The sequence below is a fragment of the Ylistrum balloti genome, unplaced genomic scaffold (assembly GCF_031769215.1).
Source record: "Ylistrum balloti isolate Yb309-2 unplaced genomic scaffold, AGI_CSIRO_Ybal_v1 Utg371114, whole genome shotgun sequence".
NCBI classification, from domain to species: Eukaryota; Metazoa; Mollusca; class Bivalvia; order Pectinida; family Pectinidae; genus Ylistrum; species Ylistrum balloti.
In genome coordinates this window covers 880,882-887,918 of record NW_026782612.1, presented here as the reverse complement: position 1 = coordinate 887,918, position 7,037 = coordinate 880,882, and positions in this window count along the sequence as shown.

Here is a 7,037-nt window from a genome sequence, read left to right as displayed (position 1 = left end):
ATTTTAATATGAATTGTAACATCACGTTAAATTGCTCTATCATACGAGGAAAGTGAAACAGTTGTAGTTTCGTTAATTTAATAAGCCCTGTTCCTTGCATTAACTAGAAAACAATATACATTCATGTATTAAAAATGGAAATACAAATAGGTTCATCATAATATTATCATTATTAGCCTAGAAGCCTGGCTAAACCCATTGGCGTTACTTAAAACCAATTGTAGACAAGCGGAACTGGACTGGGTCGATCGCCGACGACCAGATAGTACGGTTGGTAGAAAAGATGCCGTCTTGGATTCGAACCCAACTCTGGCCGTGCATTTTTCCTGCTCATACTATATTTGGTGCATGTGACCAAATCAGTTAAGTAGCTGAATTTCAAGGAGATACCTGAATCTAGGTTGTTAAATGGGAGGTCTTATGGGTCGAAGACTTTGTAAAGGGTAGGAGGAATGTAGCGGAACTCGACTCGATCGATCGCAGGTGTAAAGTTGAAAATGCGTCGCTCGTTCCACAGTTACAGTTATGTCACGAGCCATAAGGCGAGTTCCATGCCAGATTATTGAATAATTTTAAAATGCAGTTGGGTAATGCTACTAATGTACATATACAAGAGCCTGAACATTACATCCCTTCGTTGAGTCATGTTTCGTGTTACTGTGATATGTGGAATCGGTCAAACTTTCTTCTCTCCACAAACGACTGAGATACATTTCTCTTTCCTTTTCCCCGTTCTAATTTCTCATCTAATTCCCCACCTTTGCTTCCTGACAGTAAAAAGTTTACTAGATAAAAGACAGAAAATTTGATCCAATTTCAGAGCTTTAACATTGGTCAGTTGATACCTTGGTTGATCGTGACCAGCATGTCATAGCAAAGCTCCATAATGTCATAACAAAATGTTTATCAGTTAAAAGATACAAAATCTGACCTTCTGTGAAATGTTATGCTTAAGATTTATTTTTAGATAGGGATAGTGATGAAAAGATAGATAGGGATAGTGACACACAGATGGATAGGGATCGTGACCCACAGATAGATAGGGATAGTGACACACAGATAGATAGGGATAGTGACACACAGATAGATATGGTTCGTGACACACAGATAGATAGGGATAGTGACACACAGATAGATATGGTTCGTGACACACAGATAGATAGGGATAGTGGCACATAGATAGATAGGGATCGTGACCCACAGATAGATAGGGATTGTGACACACAGATAGATAGGGATAGTCACCCACAGATAGATAGGGATAGTGACACACAGATATATAGGGATAGTGACACACAGATAGATATGGTTCGTGACACACAGATAGATAGGGATAGTGACACACAGATAGATAGAGATAGTCATCCACAGATAGATAGGGATAGTGACACACAGATAGATATGGTTCGTGACACACATATAGATAGGGATAGTGGCACATAGATAGATAGGGATAGTGACCCACAGATGGATGGGGACAGTGACACACAGATGGATAGGGATAGTGACATACAGATAGATAGGGATAGTGACCCACAGATAGATAGGGATAGTGACACACAGATAGATAGAGATAATGACACACTGATAGATAGGGTAGTGACAGAGTTAGCAGAGTATACAACAGTTACCAGTATTGTGACATTTGTAAACAAAAGTTTTCTAACTTCTCTCAGCATATTGAAAGAAATAGAGAGAGACATAAGAATTGTGTTGAAAGAATTGGACCCGTCTGATAACTCTGCAGAAAATTTCAGGAAAGGAGTTGGTATCTGCCAAACTCCTTCTATATAATCGACGACGCACTGGTGAACTACAGGCAATAAGGTACATGTATGTTGCCATTTTCTTTTAAAATTGTAAATTTTATCTATAAATTTTGTTTTATTTATGATATTACATCAGCTTTAAACTCCCCCATCCCTTCCCCAACAAAAAATTAGCAAGATCAAGTGTTCTTGTTGTACATATGGGTATTGTAGATCTCTACCTCTTTGCAAAAGTTCAGAATTACAAACATTTTAGGTTATGTTATGGTGCCTGTAAATTCAGGTAAGAAATATATCATGGATATTTGCACATATCCAGATTTTCATATATTAATTTATCATGTCTTTAAAGTTGGCATATAAATTTGCAAAGTACTAAATCATTTACTCTGTAATTCCACTGTTCATAAGTTTATCTTTTGTATGAAATATGTTATAAAAAATTTTATACATTTTTTCAAAGATTTTTTAGGTCACCTGAGACAAAGTCTTGAGTGACCTATTGCGATCGCCTTTTCTCCGTTGTCATCAGTCATTCCTTGTCCGTCACCCGTCTGTAAACAATTTACATTTTCAACTTCTTTTCTGAAACCCCCGCACCAATTTCAATGAAATTTTGTAGAAACCTTCCAAGGCCAAAGGTCAAACAAAATAATGAATTTTGAGGTCCCTGACCCCCAGAGGCTGATGGGCGGGGCCAAAATAGGGTCAAGTTAAAGGAAATTTCAAAACCCTTCTTCTCAGCACCCAGATATGGTACAAGCAAATACTCTTCATAGATAGAAGGGTCTTAAGGTCCATTACCGAAATTGTGAATTTCATGACCTGGAGGTCTCAAGTGTCCTCCTGGGGAGGGGGTAAACTTTACAATAGTTTATATAGCGACATCATATTTTGACCATTATTTGTTTAATTCGCATTGCAATGAATTCAAACCTGAGTTAGCATCATTAGTATTTGAATTTGGAAGTGCATTGTATGCACATATTGGCACAGCCTGAACCCCAGGTGCTGATGGCAGGGAAAGAAAGGGTCAAATTGATTGATAGATTAAATTTGATATTTGGTATCTTTTCACTGATAAACATTTGTCATAACATTCTGAAGTAAAGTTGGTCAGAATCAAACCAGAAGGTCAAGGTCAGATTTGGTATCTTTCCGCTGATGAATATATTGTTATGGCATGATGAAACAAATTGGCCATGAACTTAACTGACCAAAGGTCACTGGGTCAGAGGACTGAATGATATCTATTCATATGACCATCAAGGCCCATGGGCCTCTTGTTAAACTGAACCTGGAGTTCTTTTTCAGGATGAAGTAATTAGTTTGACAAATTTGAAATATGTTTTCAGAACTTGTTCGCGATGAAGTGAAGCCCACAGAAGAGGATAATGATAGTGCATCTGTCAGTGTTGACTTAGAGATTGGAAATGAGGAATTTGGAAATGAGGAATTAATTTCAAATGAATTGGATGATCTAATGTCTATAGCAGCGAATATTGACAAACAGTTTTTGAAACAAGAAAAAGAAAGAGAAGTGGAAAGTGGTCAGATGAAGAAGAACGGGAAATAAATGAATTATTTCAAAAATTCCAAACTGATAAAATCCGGTCCAAACACAAAGACTGTCTCCGAGCTATTGCGCTCGGTAAAAAAACAAAGGGGTCATATGGAAACGACCAAAGAATGTATTTCCGGTTTCAGAAGCAAATATTCTACTGACACATGTTTAATACATATGTTAGACTACATCAAATCTCAGTCTTCCAAAGGTTTGTTTACAGGTATGGTATTGCTCGACTTGCAAAAAGCCTTTGATACATTTGACCATAATATTTTATGTGATAAGCTCTCTGTTCTTGGAGTGGAATCGTAAAATTGGTTTAGATCCTTTCTCTCGGGACGAAACAAATTGTAGATATTAATGGAGTAACATCTGTGTCATGTAAGATAAAATGTGGGGTACCTCAGGGGAGTTTTATTAGGTCCTCTTCTGTACTTGATATATGTCAATGATATGCAAGTCTGCATTGATTCTAACTGCATGTTGATGTTGTCTGCAGACGATTCTGCTATACTTTTTCCCCATCTAAACCCAGCAGTAATATCACAAAAAATGTCTTTGGTGTTAGAGTCCTGTCAAGAATGGTTAGTGGACAACAAGCTTTCTCTACATTTAGGTAAAACCGAAAGTATTATTTTTGGCCCTAAAAGAAAATTGGATAAAGCAACAAATATTAATTTTAAAATATCTTGCAATAATCATGACATTGAAGTTATGAAGTGTATAAAATATCTTGGTATAGACGTTAACGATTTGTTAGCAGGTGAAGAAATTGTAGATTCAATTGTTAAAAAATTAAATCAACGACTAAAATTTCTCTACAGAAACGAGCAATGTCTATCGTATAGGTCGAGAAAAACTCTTTGCTCGGCATTGATTCTTTGTCATTTCGACTATGCCAGTGCTGGTTGGTATGAAGGTTTGTCAAAAAAACTAAAATATAAATTACAGGTAACACAAAACAAAGTAATAAGAATTATTTTGAATGTTCAAAATAGGCAGAGTATAAGTGATTTTTTGCGTACAAACATGTTAGACATTAATTATAGGGTTAGTCAAATCAGAATTAATCATATGTTTAACGCTTTCCGTGAAAAGGCTCCAAACTATATGTATATCTCCTTTAACAAGAATCCATGTCTACAAAATACTCGATCCTCGGCATATAATTCCAGTCTCCCATCAGTACAAGGTAAAGAATCTACAACATTCTACTTTATAGGCGCAAAAGAATGGAATTCTCTTCCAGATTATATTAAAAGTATACCAAACAAACTTAAGATCAAAATCCACGTGAAACGTCACTTTCAAAACAAAATGCAAGAGAAACATGATAGCTATTATGTATATTATTGATGTAAATACATTTGTAAATCCATTTTAAGGACCCCAATGGAAAATAAGCGTTTCAATGCTTTTTGGGAAATGCTAGGATAGATGTACTTTTGTCTTTACTTATAAATATCACTAGCTGATACGTTAAAGATGTAGCAAACAACTTATTCATGATTATGTATAACATGTTATATGTGCCATATATTCATATGTTTTTTATACAAATCTGTACATCTTTATCCTGAATAAATTTATTATTTATTATTTTATTATTATTACAGCTATGAGTTCTAAACTAATATACTGCATGGCACAATACTGCAGACCAAACACACAATCTCGTGTACAAGGTACATGAAATACAGTGCAATCTGTGTTCATGCATTGTCAGCTTTGTCGTATATGGTTTACATATCAGTAATGCACTGAGAGAATGACTGTGATGCTGTTGATGTTTAATACTCATTTAATTGAACTATGCATGCAGAAACATGGTTTTGTAAGCGCGCGATAAATGTGCACAATGTGTTATCAGTCCACGGTTGACGTGTTGCTACGTGTTGCTACAAAAGGTGTTTAAATTTGAATAGATCTAGACTTGCCCTACTTTGATTGTGTGATAAACACACAGCCCAAGAATATAACATCAAATGTGATGTATGTTAAGCCCGCACTATGTTTGTGTAAGTTGTACTTCAGCTGAAAAGTAGAACGCGTTACCTGCATTATGTCGTTAAAGCGAAATATAGCCAAATGTATATTTGTCTGCAGCTGCAAATGACTGACAATAACACTTTCATGGTAAATCGTTAAGAAATATATATTTTACGACAGAGGTTGGCAAAGGGTAGCACAATTATTGATATAGGATCCAAATTGGTATAAGTCATTGCATACTTCCTGGGCTTCAAGTATGCCCATATACATGAGACACAATGAAAATGATGAGGTCTAAAAATATTTATCCCGCGTAGGACCTCTCACAAAAATTCCTCTTAAATCTTGTTCTATGATTATCAAACTGGCAAAAAAAAAATGTCCCCCTAAGTGAATTTTCAGTCATATGAATATCTAAAAATAACATATTTTCGAAAAAAGCAATGATTTTGTATTGTTTGTGACTTTTTGCTTTCAAACCGATTTCATGTAAAAACAATTAATGATTATTAATGTCCGCCTAAATGATGTATTTACATGGTGTCCCCCTAACGTGACTTTCACGAGAATATAATATAATATAATATAATATATATAACATTATACAAAACGTTCAAGATAACATTAGTCAATATGATATACAGAGGATATTATAGAAGTTTCCAGAGTCTTATAACTTTAAACTTATAGCAATCTCCTAGTTTTATAATACTACTCTCATGTAGTGTTATATCAGAGGATATTATAGAAGTTTCCAGAGTCTTGTAACTTTAAACTTACAGCAATCTCCTAGTTTTATAATACTACTCTCATGTAGTGTTATATCAGAGGATATGTGGCATATGGTTACACTTATTACCGTTTGAAAAATGTGACATTTCTATAATAATAAAATTATATAATAAAGTGACACCTGTATAATATATACTCGTGTTGTACATTATGTATTTATACTGATGAGGAAAGTCTTGGTCTTGTTGTACATATTTTCTGTAAAGTTGTTCTTTATTCGCCTTTATTCGTCGGCATTTTCATACTTACGGGATCGAATAATATGGTAGTAACGTTGCGGCAAACGACTCGAATAATGTAAAGATTCGTTTTCCTAAAGACTGCGAGTCCGATTAATGTCCATTTTATAAAGCATGGATAAATTCACATGATGTTGAAAATATGTCATTATGCCAAAGTATCACCACATAGAAAAGGACTGTATGGCTAAATAACGATAACGCTTCAGACAAAAATATATAGTAAGATTTGAAATATAACCCAAAATGAAAAAAAAACATATATTAGAGACAAATTATCATTTTAAAGATAAAATCGGGTAAATTATCCACATTTTAATTTTTTAATCGGATGCTGATTGGTCAACATGTGATCACGTGTTACATGGACTAAATAGGTTTTCAGCATATACTTACCTATTGACGTTTTAACTGATTTCGTTAATCGCGAAAATTCAATCCGTTAAATAACAAGACTTGGCTATCCTTTTCAACCAAAATCGCTTTAACAGCAAATCGTGAAAATTACTAGCTGCACGGTAAGTGCATGTTGAATGTCAGAGAAGAATCAAAGCAATGGATTTAAAGTCACTTAAAAATACATATACAGTAATTATTACGACCTTTTAAAACTAAAAGTTTTATTTATCTACAACAATTGCAAAGAAATCTGGAAGGCAGTCACCATTGTACATTATA